General features: G+C 35.8%; 1 protein-coding gene, 1 long non-coding RNA gene and 1 pseudogene across 3 annotated transcripts in view; 1 reads left to right on the top strand and 2 right to left on the bottom strand.

Moving 5' to 3' along the window:
• Positions 1-23,308, bottom strand: part of LOC113398275 (septin-7) — a 477,393-nt gene that overhangs the window by 208,956 nt on the left and 245,129 nt on the right. The gene's annotated exons all lie outside the window — the stretch shown is intronic.
• LOC113404392 (trypsin, alkaline B-like) lies at positions 5,980-13,297 on the bottom strand (annotated as a pseudogene).
• Positions 13,857-15,716, top strand: LOC135193418 (uncharacterized). 2 transcript variants are annotated; one of them, XR_010309226.1, is made up of 3 exons: positions 13,857-13,990; positions 14,441-14,575; positions 15,386-15,716. It is a non-coding gene; the product is annotated as an uncharacterized LOC135193418 (long non-coding RNA). The 2 variants fall into 2 exon arrangements; XR_010309225.1 differs by having other exon boundaries at positions 14,441-14,571; positions 15,386-15,715.

The following is a 23,308-nucleotide window of genomic DNA, read 5'->3' as shown; positions in this document are numbered from 1 at the left end:
CGCCCATGGACATCTGCAACACCGGGGGGCTAGCAGATGCGTTGCCGACTTTTAAGGAAGAAGTACGCTTTTTTCTTGGAGGTTCCCAAGTCGTATCGGTTCGGAAAAACCGCCTGCAAAAGCTGGTTCGACAGAGTGGTTGTGCGAGGCAGAAAATGTCTTAAACGAGTGAGATACCAAACTAAACAAAATAAATATTATCTTCATCTGAGGAGTCGTACAAGCCAGTTAATAAGTTCGAAAACAGCGTAAATAACACCAGAAATCAATTTCTATTTTCAAAAAATTAGAGAGACTATTAGTAAACATTAATTTCAGCACAGAGAATATTTAAGCGCAAGTAATGTCAAATACTCAATACCGAGATGAGTAATGAATAGAAAGATGTCACTATAACGCGGCTACAATGACTGTCAAAAATCGGTGATCGTTAGGCGAAGGCGATTCAACAGTGCAGTGACATGAGAAAGGAGCGAAGAAAACCCAACGTGCGTCTTAGTTTGGGCTGGCCAACCTTTGGCCACTTTCGCCGAGCCTTTTCGTCGCTTGGACCGCAATGCATCTCAAATTTCAAGGTCGCTTAACGTGTAATAGAACTAACAACGCTCCAAGTATCAAGAGTCAATGTATATGACATTTAGCTCGAAAATAAAATTTCATATTTTTAGCTTAAAAAATGACGACTTCCATTAAAACTTTCAACCCATATTTCACCCCCTTAGTGGTAGAATATCAAAAAACACTTAAATAGGTATTTAATAATTTTTAATCAGTATCCCAAAAATAAAGTTTCATGTTTTTAACTTAAAAAATGACTGACTCCCATAAAAACTTTCAACCCTTATTTCACCCCCTTAGTGGTAGATTATCTAGAAACGCTTAAATACGTATCTACTCAATTTTGATCAATATCTCAAAAATAAAGTTTCATGTTTCTATCTTAAAAAATGATGGACTTCTATACAAACTTCAACACTTATTTCACCTCCATAAGGGTATGCAGAAACACTTAAATAAGTATCTACTCCTTTTTAATCAGTACCCCAAAAATAAAGTTTCATGTTTGTAAACTTAAAAAATTACGGACATCCATACAAACGTTCAACCCCTATTTCATCCCTTTAGGGGTAGAATTTCCAAAATTCGCTCCTTAGTTGGTGTCATGATATGTTAGTTTATAAGTGTGCAGCTTAAAATATAAGTTTTATGCTACTAGTTCTAAAACTAACAATACTTTCAACAACTTACAACCTTTCATCCTCCTTTCCAACCCTTTACAGCTCTTTTTTCCAAATAAAAAGTAGCCTATGTCCTTTCTCAGGCTCTAGACTATTTGTGTACCAAATTTCATTTAAATCGGTCCAGTAGTTTTGGCGTGAAAGCGAGACAGACAGACATACAGACAGACAGAGTTGCTTTCGCATTTATAATATTAGTATGGAAGTATGGATATGGATTTATAACCCACACAAGTAGTACAACAAAAATACGCAATAGACCGAAAGTCATCATAAGTAATTGGGTAATTGCCTACTTTGTTACGGGTATTCTAAAATTGCTTAAAAATTGAAATATACGTCAAGATTGTAAAAATTATAAAAAGTTAATTGATTAAATAAAAATTTAAAAAAAATACTAAATCAAAATTAAATCTAAATAAGCACAGTTTTATTTAGTAAAAAATATTAAAAATAAGTTACCTAAATTAAATAAAAGATTGTGAATTTAAATACATTGTTAGAATTTGTAAAATGTCATAATGGAAATGGCTGAATGATGCTGAATGGCTCTGAATTATTATTATATATACATTATTGTTTTTTTCTTAAAATTACGTATATTGTCATTAAAAATGTCAATATCAGGATAAACCGTTGAATTATTTTTGTCCTTATTATTATAATGTAAGGAATTTGTAATTTTACCTATGCTATTGTAGTTACTAATTAATCTATTAATTGGGGATAGGCGACCATAACGTGAATGAGCAAATCTTTCGACAAAAGGAAAGTAAGTAGATGCTCTGAAGGATCTCGTAGGAGATCATGAGAGTTTGGGATGGGAGAAAACCCTAGAAAAAGTTTATAAACTTTATTGGCATATTATTATGACGAAGTTTGTTAGAAAATTTGTGGACGATTGCGTGACGTGTGTAATATCTAAATCTCATTCTGGAAAATACAAACATAAGTGCATCCTATCCCAAAAGTAGCAATATAATGGCATACGATACACGTCGACGCTACTAAGAAAAGAAGTGGTTAGAACGATCGAAAGGAACACGTATTTGTACTTATTGATGCCATCACTAAGTTTGTATTGTTAGAGTTATTTTTTTACACATTGTATAACTATAATTTATTAGAATAAATTAATGAGTAATATGTCGATTGACTATTTTTAGAATATGTTGTAATGTAATATTTTAATTTTTCACGATGAATACTGGCCGAATGGCTAATACTGGCAAGTAAGAAAAATAATGTCAAGAAATCGAACGCGGCGGCAGTGTTTTGTTATAATGATTGTTATTTTTAAATAATTAGATATTTCTGAAGAAGACAAAATACAGGACATGTTGAAAGGGCGAGGGAAGTAGGAGGAAGAACATTATACAGTGAAACAGGAAATCTGGTGCAATCAAAGAAAACATGTTCAACGGTACCCTCATCAAGGCCACATTCACATAAAGAGTGGTCCCGAACCCTGATCTTTGATAAAAAAATGAGGGCTGCAGTTATGGCCAAGACGCAACCGAATTATTGTCGAAGTAGAAAATTTAGAGCAGTTACGAAACTCAAAAAACCAGGGTTCTAATGGAATATCAGGTTGCAAACTGCCATAAAATTTACCTTTTACATGACGGGTACAGTTCCATACATCATTCCAGCGCTTATTCTAATCATTAAGCAACTTACCTACAACGGCGGTGATACAAAGAGCCAAGAGGTAAATAATTTTAGCCATTCTATCGAAGGAATAGCATATTACATATACGTCTTGTGTTTTTAGAGTACCAACATATCAATTACCAGATTAATTAATTGAAATGAAAAGATTTTCACCTTCTGCCATCGCATCACAATTCCAAGTTTCATCCGCACCACCTAGATATCCGAAAATCCACAACAGCGCGATAATCACTCAGTGGGACCTTTCGCCGGGGGTTTCCGAACCGATACGACTTGGGAGCCTTTAAGTTAGCCTTTTGAGCGTACACATTTCTTAAAGGTCAGAAACGCACCTGCAAGCCCCTCGGAGTTGCAGATTACATCAGGTGAGCATGCATTCCTGCTCGTTAGCCACCTATATCATAGAAAAGAGTCAATGTACATAACATTTTATTGTAACAAAATTTAACTATAATAGAAAGTAAAACTGTACTTTTTCAACAAATTATTATTTTACTGTTTTATTCATAAATAATATTATATATGACTCAAGTTGTACAATAATTTGTAATTGAGTTCTAAAAAATATTAATCCTTCCTGCCCTGACTGCCTGAGTGATGATTAGATTAACATTCATAAATGAATTAAAATCGTTCGACTGATATAGATAACTTTTCCCGCCATTAAGGTATCTGTTTGGTCAATGTTCATGTTACCAGATTAAAAATATAATGTTTAATAGGCAAAGTGACAGATAGTCTGCTCTAATATACAGATAATAATAATTAATATAATATATGACGGAGTGGCTTTCCCCAGGTTGTTTTTAATAAACATGACGTCAGCATTGCTTGAATGTCAGTGTTTGGATATCTATCCAGCCTCGAAGGTATGAAATTAAAATATGAGTACACAGGAAATGTTCTTCTTTGATTTGTTCTAAGCTGAGGAGGTCCGATCGCTTCGACGGCTCGAACAAGCCTCTCAATTTTCAGTTTATATGTATTATCTATGCTCTCAATACCGGCGGACGCTCGGCCTTTTATAACAAAATTGGGTGGGGGAGCTATTCACTCAATATAACACCTATTTATGGACGCTAAATTATTTCAGACTAATTTAACATCTCAAAATTCACTAAATATTATTAATTTAATAATCAAACGGTTTTCAACTATTAAAATAATCATTTCTTGGCACGTGTTTTTCTTAAATGTGTGGTTTGCCATGACATATATAAGATATAGTATTATATTCTAATTGAGTCCCTAGAGTGAGTCCTCTCACTCAAATTATATAAAGATAAACAACTATAATAATAAAAATACCAAACTATAATAATAATTAGAATACAATTAAAATAAATCAATAATAATATTTATATGACATAAAAGGTATTAAATTATCTACACAGTTAATAACATCTAACTATTAAATCTAACTATTAAAACCGTTACCTCAAGTTTCACAGTTTGCTATGACCAACAATTATCTATGCCTTGGTCATACAGCAATACTTTTTACTTTTGGCACAGATTGTTCATAGCCTGTGTTTGCATTAGATCTTGTACAGTCTGCTACGACCTACAACCATCTGTGCGATATTAATCGATTGATATGATTCGTTTCAGCACTGACTGCTAATAGCCTGCACTCATATCTGTATTACCATAACCTGTGACCGCACGGGTAGTACTCGATGTGTTTCTGATCGGAGTAATACATAGAGTGTTACTCCGATCAGATGACTTGCGGCGGCGTTTCGAATGTAGCTTGTCGCTCCGCTTACTCTCTATGCTACAGATCCATTGTTTAAAAGTCCTGCTTACTATAAATGACAATTTCAAATCATTCTAATAAGTTAAAAATCACTGTAAACCACAGATTAAACATGAATAGGACTTTCTGAATTACAAACTGACGCATTTAAGCAAAACCAAGAATTAAAGACTTACAATTTTTAAAGGTAGGTATATATTACATAACATTGTAAGAAGTTTTAACAAACTTCAAAACTTCATTATTATTATATTCTGAAGAGATATACGCTATTAAAACACTGAAACACTATTCAATCACAAATTAAGAATCTCATCTATTAGGATAACTCACCAATACATCCAGCACATTGAATTTGATGTTTGAATTTAGTGCTAAGCCGATGATATAAAAATGCAAAAAGAACAAATACGAAAGTTTTTGAAACTTGGAAAGGTTTAGTGTGGCCAGTATAATTAAAAAAATACTCCAAATTAAAAAGTAATTATATCCATATTTAAATCAAATAAATAATTATGGAATAATTGATTAATTAAATATACGGTAAAATAAATGTGTCATTACAAATACTCTAAAGATTTCCGATCGACTTTTTTTAATCTTATGGCTAGTTATGTGTTTAGATTTCGAGTTATTACGTCGTATCGTTATAGCCGAGTGCATCGTCAGCTCCGCGCCCCGCAATTCTGTCAGGAGGGGCAAGCTTATGGCGGTTTACCCATAATAGTGTATGTTAATGTATAATATAACTATCACAAGATTTTTTGGTGTCTTTTACATAAAAAATCCAACATCGTCTAACAAATTAGTACGAGGCATGACGTTGCGTTGCAAAGGGCAGTGACATTTTCCCCGCAAAAATAGGGCACAGGTGTGAGTTCTGCGAGGGCAAATTCATTGGTTACGTGTTGAACAGGGGAAAATTCCACTAACACAAAAGGGTTTATGAGTCGTTCCCAATTCTAGTTGTCTAACTTTGACCGTATCTGGATCGTTGTTTTAGTAGAATAGAAAACGTCTGAACGGCAACGATAACGTTTAGATTCGATTGTGATAAAGTGACATAAAGTGACAATTTGTAAGCAGAATTGGCTCAAGTGTGCGACGCTACATTAAAAAAAAGATTGTTTTATAATTTTATGTCTTCTGAAATCCTCAAATCCTAACAGTATTATTATAAATATTCATTACATTTATAGAAGAAAAGGTACATAAATTTTAAATACCAAGTAATTTGTTCTAATATATTTTTACAGTCATATTTTCATTAAACATATTACAAATAGCATTTCTTTGATGACATTTATATTATAAATGAATGCTTAAGATTTTTAAATCTTAAGCATTAGTTTGAATCCAGTCCGTATATTTTGAAACTCGTGTGAATACTCCAGGAAATTGTGGCAGTCCACAATTTGCGCCAAGAGACACGATGCCTACGACCGCATTATCGTGAACAAGGGGCCCGCCAGAATCTCCTCTGCAGATACCATTATATGCCTCCCTTGGTCCGGCACATAAAACATATTCTGTAATTGGTATCAGATTCGCATAGTTTTGTCGGCAAGTATTTTGGTTAACTGTCCAAATCTGAACGTGACGGAGTTCCTCTGATGGTTGCCCATTGAACTAAAAATAAAAAAAATACATACACTTTGAAATAAATCTTCCAGGATAATAGCATAGTAAAGATATTCTACAAAAACTAATTTCGTAACTCAATCGTTAAATGTTGAAAGTCGACTTAAGGTGATATACCATTTTGATGCACGCTTTCATCGGTACAACTATTCTACTCAATGTCGTACTCTCGGATATTTCGCGAATGTATTCTGATGTGAGTTACGAAGTTGTTCTTATAGAATAGATCTACAGTAATTCAAATAAGTTATTGGTAATATAAATAAATGTCCCATTAATAGTTGTAATAAAAATCATTTGTTTCTGATATAAATCATATCAATGTCTTTAAATTTAATTTTCTACAAAGAGTGTAGGAAACTTGGGTCGCAAAAAATAATTAGGACCAATTACTGCCACACATTTCGTTGATAGTTATTATTATCCTATCGAAAAGTAATAACCCGTATATGTCTCACTGCCAAAATCCTCTCCACTTGAGAAGACGAAATTCATCAACGAATTTCTTGAAACCAGTTTACTTCATCGCAATAATAAATCCTCTGAATAAATATACTTATGCTTATTATTTAGTAGTCTAATATTTCGACATATGAAATAAGCATTTAGATTGGATTGACAATACAGAAGTAAAACCGCTTAATTGTTTAAATCTGGAAATACTCACGGAAGTAAGTCCCCATCCTGCAGCCCAGACAACTTGATCATCGCCGATCTGATATCCACCGATACGTCCCACTTGCACATTACCGCCAAACATAAATTCATTTCTTATTCTTATCACGCCGATATCATTGTCTGCTGTCATTGTTTCGTAATTAAAATGTTCAATCATATTCATCACATTGTAAATCGTACCGCCACTGCTTCCAAAACTGGATCCAGCCCGAATGATTAAATTTGAAGGTGAACCTCTAAAATGATGATCCGTGTTACATTTAGATTTAATAGTTCAATTGTGTTTAAATTAAATAACGTGGGTGGCCGAGCAAACGGTCCACCTGATGCTAACGCCAATACATCACCAACCTTGAAAATAAGATGTTATTTCCTTTTTACCTGTTGTAACACTAGTTTAGTTACCTTTCCGGAACCAAAACACAACAATACTGGGTATTCGACGGTTGAATATCTGATGAATACTATAAAGGATAAAGTTCTTACCCGGACAGTCTTGCACAAAGTCCTACCTTCAAATGAACTCAGTAACTGTTAAAGCTAGTGGGTTGTCAAATAACAGTATATTTATTTTCTCTTTGAGCCTAATGCTAATGAAACACTCAAGCTGGCGTGTTGTTTTATCCTATGATACACTGACAGCTTAGTGTCATGTTAAGCCTGTTGTCATTCTGGATTTGATTTACTTGGTAGGTGCAAGCCTGTCTGGATAGGTATCACGCACTCATCATATTTTCTACCGCCAAGCAGCAATACTTACGATTGTTATGTTCCGGTTTGAAGGAAGAGCAAATCAATGTAATTACAAACACGTGATGTGATCTCAGTTCCCAAGGTCGATGGCGCAATATTATAAAGCGTAATTTTCGAAAACAGTAATTTTTGAGAACAATTTAGTGGTAATTATGGGTATTTACTTACAAAAAGCAATGAGCAGCCGTAAGAACTGATCTATTGTTGATTATTGATCCACCGCAAATATGATGGAAAATTATGCCATCTTGACTATATAAAACTCCTACCAAAAACGGATAGCGGCTAATATCGACCGTTGAACCGCCAACTATCCTTGATTCGATTGGTGAACCTGAAAAAGTGCCGTAACTATTAAAATTTTGTTATTTAAAAAAGCTAGACAAATTCTTCGCTGTAATCTTATTATTCATTTATTAAGTTAGAGTAATTGAAGTACATAATTAAAATGTTTTTTATAATATTATTATTCATTTATTAAGTATTTTTAACTAGGTAAATGTTATCGTTCCGACTTACCAAGAGCGACACTTAGACTAAGTGCCAAAAGGCAGATAATTTTGACCATTCTACTAAAGGAATATGACTGTACTAGATTGTAAATTTACTAGTCTGTCCTTTTATATTATCTAATTTTTTTAATTATAATATAATATAGATAATAAGATAGATTACTATAAAAACGATAAATACTAATATATTGATAATAGTAATTAAATAATTAAAAAATAGGAAAACTCCCGTAATTTTCATCATAATTTATATTGTACCTTTAATTTTGATTACTACATTAAGCTTTAAAATATCAAATATTCGCTTGCTAATTAGCTTACTTGAAATTGTTTCAGCTGTACTATTTAGAGCCTACTAGACGCTTCTGTCTTGGAAGACATGGCCATGATTTGAGAGCACTGCATATGTAGCCAATCAGCTCTAATGTGCTGGCAACCATTCACATTCCCGTCGACTTCCACAGCTGCACTATGGCAGAGAACGGTGTTTCGTTACTGATGCGGTTGAATCGATAGGCCACCACTCGGTACCAGTTGTGCGGCTGGAACGACCTGCTTTAGCCGGCTAGGCCCGGGTGCGCGTATCTTCGACAGTCCAGGGCTTGGTAGTCTGCACAAAAGATGGCGTACCCTTTTATACCGCCGCATGTCATTTGTCCACCATTAGCGTGCAATGGACCAATGTTCGGAAGAAATCATTCCTCAATTCAGTATGACGAGATAGACATGAGTTACGAAATGAAGGAAACTAAAATATTCAATAATCCAAATCCTCCAAAATATTTTTTCACCTGGCCCTTTTGATCATAATGTAATCATAACATGTTTTAAAAGCCATGTAATCACAGAAAAACCGTCACAGTTCACGCATTTTGTACAAATATTTATAAATTTTATATGAAAACCTTCCTCGTTTATTGTTCTTTCTATTAGTTTAAAACGTATCAACATCCGTTGAGCGGTTTAGAAGAAGTAAACAGAGAAAGAAACAAAAAGCGACTTTGTTTTATACTATTTATCAGATTACGGATATATTAGAAGATACGTTTCGCACTAGACAATAACCTAAATTTAAAACGGGTGAACCGTTGTAATGTTATATTTTCGTCTTAGCACTGGCTTTATTAATACGCGCACTAGCCTTATTACGCTTGGACTTGGTCGGTTCCGTCACACGGTTCGGGATGGTAACATCGCATACCGGCCTTCCATTACGTGCAAACATCAAATCATATGGCTTAAAACCAGTAGTGTCATTTAAAGTATTATTTATACCCGAAATTACGTCAGGTAGACAGTTAGACCAGTTATTAGCTGCTTCACTAGGATCAATGGCTCGTAGGGCATTTAGTATCGTGCGATTAGTACGTTCAACTTGTCGTGGCACGCGGGCACGCAATTGCATTTAACGTGTGCTTAAATTATTTGGTAGTAGCAAATTTTCTAAAATATCTGCTAGTAAAAGCTTTACCATGATCAGTGACTATCCTATCTGGGTAACCAATCAATGCAAAAGTTCTTTTAATTCGTATCCTTTTTTGTCCTACAGAACGGACCCAAATGGTCGTATCTGGTGTATCATTCTAAAAGGTTCATTGGGTTTAGGAATTGGATATAACTTTCCTTCTTTTTTTCCATACTCCCCCTTTCCATAAGCACAATTTAAACAAGATGTAACGTACTTTCGAATAAACCGTGACATTTTCGGTAACCAAAAATCGTTTTTAATCAAATCAGTGGAACGTTTTAACCCTACGTGTCCTATCTCATCATGATGCATTTGTACAATTTTCCACCTAGCTGTTCCAGGCACTACGAGTCTGTTACCAGTGAGCGTCTTCCGATACAACCTATCGTCTAACAGCACAAAATTATTAACAATATCGGGTCCTGCTGATCCGGTTTTCAGTTGATCGATTATATTTTTTAATTTATCATCCTGATATTGAGCAGTATCAGAACTGTGTCAATTGGATTCCTACTTAACGCGTCTACATGTTTCATGCGTTCGCCGGGTCTATATTCTACGCTAATATAATACTTCTGTATTAGCAACCACCATCTTGCAATGCGGGGAATCATGTCGCGTTTTCTAAGAGTGGCACGGACGGCGGTACAGTCTATGACCACCTTTACGTGTTTACCCACAACATATACCCGAATCTTACGCAACGATTCCACAACGGCTAGGGTTTCAAGCTCATAACTATGATACATAGCTTCTTCCTTAGACGCCACTCGGCTAATATACATAACGGAACGCAAGGTACTATCGAACTAGTGTTGTAACAATATACCCGCTACTCCTAATTTGCATGCATCGATATGTATTTCTATATTTAAATTTGGATCATATAAAGCTAAAATTGGCTTGGAGCACAAATGTTTCTTTAACTTATCAAAACTAGCAACCTGCTTATCACTCCATGCTCACGGCACATTTTTCTTAGTTAATTCTGCTAAGGGGCGAGCTATAACTGCAAATTTATATATAAATTTTCGGAAGTAACTACAAAGACCTATAAACTGACGTACTTCATGTACATTTCTAGGTTCAGGAAATTTTGAAACTGCCTTTAACTTTAGCTTTGCTGGTTGCAAACCGTCATGTGAAATTTCATGGCCTAAATAAGTCACTTAGTTTTGCAAAAAAAGCAGTTTTTATATTTAATTTTAAATTTTGAAATTAAATTTGCTGATACGTCACTTTATAAAGATTGTGACATTTGTGTACAGCGTATTGAACTAACTATTTTATTGACCGTTCGCATAAAGACTGAAGGTGCATTCGCTAAACCAAACGGCACACGCAGATATTCATAGTGACACTGTGGTGTAATAAAAGCAGTCTTATGAGTGTCTTCAGGCGCAATTAACAATTGATGATAACTTAGAGTCATATAAAGGCTCGTAAAATATATTTTACCGGCTAACTTTGAAATGTGATCGTCAATATTTGGCAAAAGATATCTTTCTTTTATAGTGATAGCGTTAAGAGCATGATAATGAACACATAACCGACTATCATCGTTATTTTTCCTTACTATAATAACTGGAGAGGCATATTTCAACTCGGATTCTTTGATGATTTCCCCATACTGATTTCAACTATAGCTACCCACTATTTACTATTATTATCTATGTCATTCGTGAGGAAGATGGAGGCAGACGGAAGTGTAGAACCATAGAATAAAAGTAAACCAAAGAATAAAGTAGAATTTAAAACTTTAGTCATTAAACAGTTTGGCTTATGGTTGGGCAAAACATTACGCAATTTAGATAGTAATGGCTTGGCTGTTCTTACCCGGTTTGGCTAATTGGCAGATTCAACACAGCTATCTGCTTTTGTAAGAAACTCGCCTGCTTCTTAATTTTCGTTCTTAATACCAGTGTTAACAATCTTCAAGTAACCCTCATCGCCTCGAAGCAATGTTGCTGGTAATGAGAAGGATACTTCTTGCAACTCAAAATGACGCGTTGTTGTGCAGACATTATTTCCTTGGGAATTGCCTGGAACCCGAACTTTGATGATAGAGGTACCAGGTGGTAAGGATTCTTTGTTTGTTGTCACCACCCTAAATTTCTGGACATCTTCAATCGCCTGAAACTCTACTAATGGATCGAGTTCCAATCTTATTAGTCACCACAAGTGATATGCGATCAGCATTAATAACTGGTTGGTCGATCAATAAGTGAATATCTTGCATGTCAATCTGTGCTATAGGTGTGGTACATTTTATTTTACTGTTATCGATTGCCAGGTAAATTCTACGACAGCGCGGATTCTTAGTAAGCCTCCAGAAAAACCTTTTAGAAAAATACTTGATGGTATAACGTTAAGCGTCAGTATATTAACAATTTGAGTATTTATATTGGTTTCCCGTATCCATATATGATTTCAAAAAAATCCGTTTACTCTCACAACCTTTTTGTAAATCTCGTTATAATTTTGCACTATTTTGATTTCTTTAATGTTGCTGTTCGAATCTACATATGATTTATTTTGGGTAGTTAAATAGGTATGGCAGCGATATGACCTTGTAAACCAAACTTAAAACAAAACCGTTGATCAGGTAATGAGCAATTTCGTAAGATGTGTCGAAGTCTTCTTCCAACGCCGACAGGGATCAAATTCAGAGTTTATCTTCTTGTCCAGGTTTGGCAACTGCTTAGCATCCTTATTCGGTTTGTCCTTTGCTTCGAATATAGGTGAACGGTAATCGACGAGAGCACAAAGGAAACCCTCGTACAATTCATCCGGACGCTGGCACTGAAATGCACGTGCGTTAGATTGCAATGAAGATGTTAAGCCGCCTCTGATTATGCATGAAACGCTAGCGGTGTCAGATAAGTTACAACGAAAGCACATTGCGATTGCATCTTGGTAATATTTAGTCATTGTTTCGTTCGGCAGTTTCTTCCTAGTAATCATTTCATCAAATAATGCACTGAAGTCACGTTGTTTGGGAAAAGCTCTAATCAACATACGCTTTCATTCGTCCCAGGTAGGTATAATTCATCAAGACGATTATACCACTTACGGGCTTGACCACGAAGTTTATCTCGTTTACTTCGTCACTCCAACCGTGAATATCTCCTGACTGGTCAATTTTTTTATCCAAGCCGTTAATGTACAATCTTCTCCTTCGGGATGAAATTCCGGAATAAGAGACGCTGCACGATGACCTTCGAAATGACTGAGTGATAAGAAATCTTGATTGAGTTCTCGGATCGCCCTATCAACTTCGTTTTCTAGTAAATATTTCAGTAGTTTTCTAGGGAGCGGTGGCGGTTCTTCATCTTCACTAGAATCATGTCGTTCTTGCCTATGCCTAACAAACTCGTTAGGGCGATTACGTTTCATATCCCACTTCTGAGTGAAACGAGAGGCAATGACAACAACTATGTTATGTATATTTTTTATTATTAATCGTTTATATTTTTTTCACTCCGTTATATTTTACCGCCTTGTTGCTATAGCGACCCCGTCTTTTCTTTTCTTTTCTGTTATCGGTTGCCATGGGCGACAATTCCTTTTGCATAATTGATAATGAGTAACGTTCGGAAAAGACTGGGTTGGCTATTCAATTGGCTTGGTTTAGCATATAGCGTTACACATGCCATGTCTAATATAACATATGCCGTAACTCATAATTACAGTTAAAAGTAATAATTACAAAAAAAAACGAATTAATAAACTGATTTAAGTTTGATTTTACTTTATATCATCAAGCACAATATGAATAAATAAAATTGGTTTTAACTTTTTTCTTTCCTGTAGTAGTCAGGATAGGCAAAATTAAAGATTTGTTTATATCTTTAGACATTAGAATATTTTTATAGAGAATAATTTTATTTTAAGAAAATTAATTTATTTTACTGGTACCGAAATTCGGAAAAAAATGGCTACAAAAATGTTGTAAAACTTGTACGAGGCACTCTTGTAACGCTTAAACTCGATTACAAAATAGTTATTACTGATGATATAACAGGATATTACAAATTTAACAAAGAGTTTTTAATAAGTACCATACTTACGTCAAATCGTTTTCAAATAAAGAATACTTCAAATATGAAACATGATGACATGGCATGATGACACAAATCATTACCAGGCATCGTAATCAAAATTGTGGCAAGTAATTTTTACCCACCGACCAACTTCAAATAAATTTCACAATGTGTAACCGAATGGGAATAATCAATCAATTACAATCTATTATGTCATCGATACAGTAAGTTGCGTTTTTCGTATAAAATGTAAAATTCATTTCGTTATAACTAGTATTTCATTTAAAAAAATATTTACCAGAGGATATAATTTTAAAGAGTTATCAGTTCACTCAGTATTAGCACATTTTTAAGACTTGCCTCACGGTTTCGTCAATGGTCGTTTCATGCTTTTTCATTCAATTTATCATATTGACGGATGTCTTTCATTATTACTTACTTGACAATAGGGCTTTGTGCAAACATAGGTATGTGTTACTTACTCATCGCCAAACAGCAATACTTATTTTTTTTGAGTTTTGGAAGAGCAAGTGAGCCAGTGTTGACAATAATATCTTGGCTCCTAAGGTTTTTGGTACAATAACCATTTAAGGAATGGTTAATATTTTTAGGACTTAGCTATTTAAATTGTAAGGAATGTTCCGAATTTATCCTAATAGTTATATTATTTTCAGATGTAATTGCAGCGGCTATTCTGCCCCTTGCTGTGCCCCCAAATGTGCACCCTCGTGCTGCAACGGAAGCGGATCATTAGTCACAGTTTACAGTCAAGTAGCACATATCCAGTGACAATAGATTCATACACGTTTGTATGGGCATATAATAGTTGTATAGCCTACTATTCCAATGAAAACAGGAAAAAAGATAAACAAAACTTAGTTTTACGTATTTCATGCGATTTGTTAATAACACAGCGATATTGTGCAAAATATATTTATTTATAATACAACACTATTGCACTTAACTACTTATTTTCACTTTAATTTTACTTCCAAAATTCCGATAAGTTTCGTTGACATTAAAAACGCCATTTTTTCGCAAATCCATAATGAATATCATAGATGATACATAAATGACAAAACCATAAGAGAACTTGGCTTTAATTAAGTTTAAGAATTGTACATAATAAAGTGACATTACATTTGACAAGATAATCGAATACTATAATTTCTTCATAAATTACACGTCAATAGATTAATCAAGCTCTCGACCGAATCGAATTATATCGCGTCCATTTGCTGTAAAATGTTGTTTTTTTGGCTTTTTTCCTTTTATGGTTGGAATAGATTATGGAAAACAAAACTTTATAGACAGTTTCCGTACTAAGCCAGCTTTAATTCCCGAGTCAAAATGCATTAAATTTTGGTTTACTGTGTCCATTTTGTTTGTATTAAAATTATATTTATATCTCATTTTGTGATCACGGTAGTGGAATTAGTTGCGAGGAAACCGGTATGATTCGGATGCAATCGTGCCGTATCCAGCTCAATTTTTAGGAATCAGCGTTTAGGAATAAGCTTTGTCCGTCTGTAAAACAAGATAGACATTTACTACTTTAATTTAATAGTTAAGTATATTCATGAAACTTATTTTATAATGTATTTTTCTTATCTATACAGATGCAATCCTCGCTGTAGGCCAGCCTCCGCGACCGATAGCGGCGTTCGACAAAGCAACAATAGCATTGGGACATCACGATGTTACTTGTGTACAAAATTTCTGATATTCTGAATATTTTAAGAAATTATAGTATTTATTTCAATCTTTATCGTGAATTAATTGTTTTTGAGCATAACGATATGGAAAATTAATCTTACTGGCTTAACTTTGAAGAAAAAGAAATGTGATTATGTAAATGATTGTGTTTATATAATTTTAACATTTGTCATGCAAAAGTAGCTAAAGTGAAGATTAAGTAAATAATATTGATGGTTACCTAATTGTACAATATTCAAAATGTTTTCACAAATGAATCTATAACAACGTTTAATGTTATTGTTTTATCTTTTATTATACGCTATCAATTTGTAAGTGTAACAGAAATAAATTTTGTAAATAATGATGATAAAAATATTAATGTGTTGTTTGCTTGATTAATGAATGGATTAATATTATTATTATTATTTTTAAATCGTTCTACTGATATAGATAACTTTTCCTGTTTTGGTAGCAATGCTACCACTTAATACTTAAACTTGATAAAAATAATAGTGCATGTATTACGAGACTATTTCAATAAAGAATATTGAGCCAATACTTACGATCTACGATTCGACTCTTGAAACGGAGCTACATTTGTAGTGTTAGTGTAGTTGTGGGATACAGCGCGATTTTAATTCAGATAATAGAAGGTAAATCATATATTATATATTATAATTTTTATATATCTTATAATCATTATATATTATAATTAATATATATATATATATATAATATTATTTATTTATTTACTAGCTGTTACCCGCGGCTTTGCTCGCGTAGAATATGAACATATTTACAAATTAATTTAAAATATTAGATACGTTAATGTTAGACCTCTTTGTATACCACAGTGGTGTGTATTTTATCCCTTAGGATAGAATATCCAGAAACGCTTAAATGCGAATCAGCTCATTTTTAATCGGTAGCCCAAAAATAAAATTTCGAGCTTCTAACTTCAAAATGACGGACTTCCAGACTAACCTGTACACAAAATGTCAACCCCTACTTTTTCCCTTTAGGCGTAAAATATCAAGAAACGCTTAAAATAGTATGTGCTCATTTTTAATCGGTAGCTCGAAAATAAAATTTCATATTTTTAGCTTAAAAAATGACGACTTCCATTAAAACTTTCAACCCATATTTCACCCCCTTAGTGGTAGAATATCTAGAAACGCTTAAATACGTATCTACTCAATTTTGATCAAAATCTCAAAAATAAAGTTTCATGTTTCTATCTTAAAAAATGATGGACTTCTATACAAACTTCAACACTTATTTCACCCCCATAGGGGTATGCAGAAACACTTAAATAAGTATCTACTCCTTTTTAATCAGTACCCCAAAAATAAAGTTTCATGTTTGTAAACTTAAAAAATTACGGACACCCATACAAACGTTCAACCCCTATTTCATCCCTTTAGGGGTAGAATTTCCAAAATTCGCTCCTTAGTTGGTGTCATGATATGTTAGTTTATAAGTGTGCAGCTTAAAATATAAATTTTATGCTACTAGTTCTAAAACTGACAATACTTTCAACAACTTACAACCTTTCATCCTCCTTTCCAACCCTTTACAGCCCTTTTTTCCAAATAAAAAGTAGCCTATGTCCTTTCTCAGGCTCTAGACTATTTGTGTACCAAATTTCATTTAAATCGATCCAGTAGTTTTGGCGTGAAAGCGAGACAGACAGACATACAGACAGACAGAGTTGCTTTCGCATTTATAATCTTAGTATGGAAGTATGGATAGGGATTTATAACCCACACAAGTAGTACAACAAAAATACACAATGGACCGAAAGTCATCATAAGTAATTAGGTAATTGCTACTATACTATACTTTGTTACAGGTATTCTAAAATTGCTTAAAAATTGAAATATACGTCAACATTGTAAAAATTATAAAAAATTAATTGATTAAATAAAAATTTATAAAATTAAAAAAAATACTAAATCAAAATTAAATCTAAATAAGCACAGTTTTATTTAGTAAAAAATATTAAAAATAAGTTACCTAAATTAAATAAAAGATTGTGAATTTAAATACATTGTTAGAATTTGTAAAATGTCATAATGGAAATGGCTGAATGATGCTGAATGGCTCTGAATTATTATTTATATACATTATTGTTTTTTTCTTAAAATTACGTATATTGTCATTAAAAATGTCAATATCGGGATAAACCGTTGAATTATTTTTGTCCTTATTATTATAATGTAAGGAATTTGTAATTTTACCTATGCTATTGCAGTTACTAATTAATCTATTCATTGGGGATAGGCGACCATAACGTGAATGAGCAAATCTTTCGACAAAAGGTAAGTAAGTAGATGCTCTGAAGGATCTCGTAGGAGATCATGAGAGTTTGGGATGGGAGAAAACCCTAGAAAAAGTTTATAAACTTTATTGGCATATTATTATGACGAAGTTTGTTAGAAAATTTGTGGACGATTGCGTGACGTGTGTAATATCTAAACCTCATTCTGGAAAAATACAAACATAAGTGCATCCTATCCCAAAAGTAGCAATATAATGGCATACGATACACGTCGACGCTACTAAGAAAAGAAGTGGTTAGAACGATCGAAAGGAACACGTATTTGTACTTATTGATGCCATCACTAAGTTTGTATTGTTAGAGTTATTCTTTTACACATTGTATAACTATAATTTATTAGAATAAATTAATGAGTAATATGTCGATTGACTATTTTTAGAATATGTTGTAATGTAATATTTTAATTTTTCACGATTAATACTGGCCGAATGGCTAATACTGGCAAGTAAGAAAAAGAATGTCAAGAAATCGAACGCGGCGGCAGTGTTTTGTTATAATGCTTGTTATTTTTAAATAATTAGATATTTCTGAAGAAGACAAAATACAGGACACGTTGAAAGGGCGAGGGAAGTAGGAGGAAGAACATAATACAGTGAAACAGGAAATCTGGTGCAATCAAAGAAAATATGCTCAACGGTACCCTCATCAAGGCCACATTCACATAAAGAGTGGTCCCGAACCCTGATCTTTGATAAAAAAATGAGGGCTGCAGTTATGGCCAAGACGCAACCGAATTATTGTCGAAGTAGAAAATTTAGAGCAGTTACGAAACTCAAAAAACCAGTGTTCTAATGGAATATCAGGTTGCAAACTGCCATAAAATTTACCTTTTACATGACGGGTACAGTTCCATACATCATTCCAGCGCTTATTCAAATCATTAAGCATCTTACCTACAACGGCGGTGATACAAAGAGCCAAGAGGTAAATAATTTTAGCCATTCTATCGAAGGAATAGTATATTACATATACGTCTTGTGTTTTTAGAGTACCAACATATCAATTACCAGATTAATTAATTGAAATGAAAAGATTTTCACCTTCTGCCATCGCATCACAATTCCAAGTTTCATCCGCACCACCAAATACAAATTGCCCTGGCTGCCTGAGTGATGATTAGATTAACATTTGTAGGAATTGCATTCAACATTATTGTTCATACATGCGTCGACGTCCAGAGACGCGCTCCGACTAAATTAAAAACCAAATTCGGGAGCTATTTATACTACGCGAAAATCGGCAAGCACATACGGCGCTTACCCACCGCGCTCTATCCGATTTTCGTGTCCACACTCGAAATGAACATACGAAATTGCGACGTCGTCATTGGTCGAAAAATCGAACATTTAATTCGTAGTTTAATTTCTCCAGAGGTTCAGATACGTCCTGCAGCAGCTGCAAACAACAGACCTACAGCACGTCACTGACATACTGTATGAAACGCCCGCTACAGAAAAATATAATACATTAAAGAACCGCCTACTCGCGGTATATGAAAAATCTGATGTTAAAAACTTCCAGAAGCTCATCAGCGGTCTACAGTTAGGTGATCAAAAACCTTCGCAGCTACTGCGCAAAATGAGAGAGCTCAGCTCCGGAATGATCACCAACGACGGTCTCCGGATCGAGTGGCTCAATCATTTACCCACTCAGGTACGCGACGTACTGTACGTCAACACGGAATCGTCACTAGACACACTCGCGGCCATGGCTGACAAGATGGTCGAATACTCCGAGCCTACGACTATAGCTGCAATCTCAACATCAACACCGACAAACGATGCCGTGTCTACTCAGTTTGCAATATTAACAAAACAATTAGAAAAACTATCACTTGAAATAAACGAGATACGCGGTCGCTCAAAATATAGACATCAATCAAGACAACATTACCGCTCACAATCACGATCTCGTCCTGGCTCGTCATATCGCAATAAATCAGCTGTGAAGCCCGGCGACGCAACATGGGAATGCAAATATCACTACCGATTCGGCGACAAAGCAAAACGTTGCGAATCACCTTGTTGCAGGCGAATGAAAAAAGATACTACAAATCATTTAAACTAGCTCCGACATGGACGACGGCGGATCTCGATGTCCCCTTCACAAGCAACCGCCTATGTGTCTACGATCGCAACTCAAATGAACGTTTCCTTGTGGATACTGGCGCAGACATATCTGTTTTAAAAGCAACAGATCGGAACAAATCACAAATTCAAAGCGCCTGCAAATTATTTGCCGCAAACAATACACCAATCAACACATACGGTGTAAAGACTGTCAAACTCGACTTAGGCTTGCGACGTAATTTTCTATGGACCTTCATCATTGCCGACGTTAAAACATCGATTCTGGGAGCAGACTTTCTACGTAATTTCAAGTTGCTAATAGACTTGCACAAAAAGAAACTCATAGATAAAGTCACTGATCTCTCAGTTGATGCTATTGAAATATCAACAGGCGCTGAAATTGAAACAAGAACATTACACGTTATCGGGACTAACCAAGCCTACTATCATATATTGAAGCAATATCCAGACGTAATTCGACCGATGTCTCTCAATCAACCTTCAAAACACAACGTCGTCCACCATATAGAAACAACTGGCCCACCTCTCTTCGCCCGACCACGTCCGCTTCCGCCGGATAAATACAAAGCTGCGAAGACTGAATTCGAGAATATGTTGGAAATGGGCATTTGTAAACCATCTAATAGTCCGTGGGCTAGCCCGTTACATGTTGTAATGAAAAAGGACGGCGGTTTAAGAGTCTGTGGTGACTATAGGAGATTAAACGCGGTCACTCAACCCGACCGCTATCCAATACCACGCATACAAGATTTTACCTATCAACTGCATAACAAAAAAGTATTTTCAAAGCTTGATTTAAAAATGGCGTACTATTGGATACCAATCGCTGAAGAAGATGCACAGAAAACCGCAATTATAACCCCGTTCGGCCTCTTCGAATTCAACTGCATGACTTTCGGACTACGCAACGCGAGTCAAACATTTCAACGATTCATGCACGAAGTTCTCAGAGGCGTGGAAAATTGCTTCTGTTTCGTCGATGATATTCTACTATATTCAGAAAATGAAGAAAAACATATTCAATTATTACATGAAGTATTAAAACGATTACAAAAATTCGGAGTTACATTGAAAATCGAAAAATGTGAGTTTGGAAAAAACAAAATTAATTTTCTCGGTTACGAAGTCTCGGCAGAAGGAATAAAACCTACTCAAGATCGCATCGAAGCTATTTCAAAATATCCGAAACCTAAAACCATAGTCGAATTACGCCGATTTCTCGGCATGCTTAACTTCTACCGAGACTGTCTACCACATCAAGCTGAACTTCAACACCATCTCAATAAGTACTTACACAACCGCAAAAAGAACGATAAAACACCGATCGACTCGACGCCGGAAGCCGATGCAGCATTTGAAAATTGCCGCCAAAGCATTTTAGAAGCTACAACCCTGACTCATCCAGTCCCCGGTAGTGTTCTCAGTATCATGACGGACGCTTCTGATCATAGTCTCGGCGCCGTAATACAACAAAAAGTTAATAATAAATGGAAACCACTCGCCTACTTCTCAAAAGCAATGAGCGCTACACAACGCCGCTACAGTGTATATGATCGCGAATTATTAGCAATATATACAGCTGTAAAACACTTCCGACGACTCATCGAGGGATGCGAAGTAAACGTGTACACAGATCACAAGCCGCTCGCCTACGCATTACATTGCCAAGCTAAGAGTACCGACACACCACGTAGAGAACGACAACTACATTTCATCAGTCAATTTTGTTCAAGTATTAACTAAAGGGTTTTCCATTAAGGGCGCTTGATCTTTGAAATGCAAAAAAAAATACATGTAGGAGAGATATTTGCGAATTTTTTTTTTTATTTGGAAGGTCTATCGACCCCGTTATGTATGGAATATGACATCATTCAAATGACCGCCACGGCTTCGGTTGGTGGCGCGCACACGAAAGGTCCAATTTTCGATGACTCTGGCGCACAAATCGGGCTGTATTTGATCGATGGCGTGGCGTATGTTGACTTTGAGGGCATCGGTGGTTTGCGGCTTGTTGGCATAGACCTGCGACTTAAGAAAACCCCACAAGAAAAAGTCCAGCGGGGTCAAATCGCACGATCTCGGTGGCCAGTTCACGTCGCCTCCGCGCGAGATGACCATGTCCAGAAATTGCTCGTGCAGAACTTCCATCGTAGCGTGTGCTGTGTGGCACGTAGCGCCGTCCTGTTGAAACCACATGTTGTCCAGATCCATATTCTCGATTTCAGGCCAAAAGAAGTTGGTTATCATCGACCGGTATCGCTCACCATTGACGGTGACGGCCACACCATGATCGTTTTCGAAAAAATACGGACCAATCACGCCTCCGGCCCAAAATCCGCACCAAACAGTCACTTTCTGCGGGTGCATTGCCACTTGGTAAACCTCGTGTGGATTGGTCTCGTCCCAAATACAGCAATTTTGCTTGTTGACATAGCCATTCATCCAAAAATGCGCCTCGTCGCTGAAGATGATTTTTTTGCCAAAATCGGCGTCAACTTCCAACTGCTCTAATGCCCAGTCAGCGAACACACGGCGCTGTCTATGGTCATTAACCTTGAGCTCTTGGGTCAGCTGGATCTTGTACGGGTGCAGGCTCAAGTCACAACGCAAAATTCGCCAAGTTGTCGTCTGCGAAAGGCCGAGTTCCTGTGCGCGACGCGGAATTGACTGCCGCGGGTTTTCGAGGACACTGTCGCGCACAGTGGCGATATTCTCGGCAGATCTCGCGTTACGTTGACGCACGGGAACCGGCTGATTGTTAACTGACCCGGTTGACTCGAATTTGTCCACCAATCGACGGATAGTCGACTCGGCAGGACGATCATCGCGACCGTAAAACGGGCGAAGTGCGCGGAACGTTGCTCGAACTGAAGACCCATTTTCATAAAACAATTTTATGATTTGCACGCGCTGCTCGACACTGTAACACGCCATGGTGGTTTGGGAGGACGGAATGAATATAATACACTGCATTTGACAGCTGTCACTCAAACAACATGGCCGCAATCAGCTGTCAAAGTTCAAGCGTCCCTATTGGAAAACCCCTTACATACAAGGCGAAGAAAACAAAGTCGCCGACGCTCTTTCTCGCATAGAAGACATCCAGTGTCCAACTATAATTGATTTTACTCAATTAGCAATCGACCAGAGTAATGACGAAGAATTAATGTCAATTCGAAATCAACCGAACTTACGGTTTACAACTATCGCGATGCCCGGAATAAGCCAACCAATCACGTGCGAGCTGTCTACCGACACACCGCGGCCGTACCTGCCGAACACATATCGCTATGCTGCATTCAAAGCGCAACACGAACTATGTCATCCGAGCGTACGGACCACAAGAAAACAACTAACCACGAAATACTTCTGGCCCAACATGAATAAAGACGTCGGAATATGGACTAAAGCAT

This window comes from Vanessa tameamea, chromosome 2, assembly GCF_037043105.1.
Source record: "Vanessa tameamea isolate UH-Manoa-2023 chromosome 2, ilVanTame1 primary haplotype, whole genome shotgun sequence".
NCBI classification, from domain to species: Eukaryota; Metazoa; Arthropoda; class Insecta; order Lepidoptera; family Nymphalidae; genus Vanessa; species Vanessa tameamea.
The sequence above is the reverse complement of the archived record's forward strand: the minus strand, read 5'-3'. Positions and strand labels throughout refer to the sequence as shown.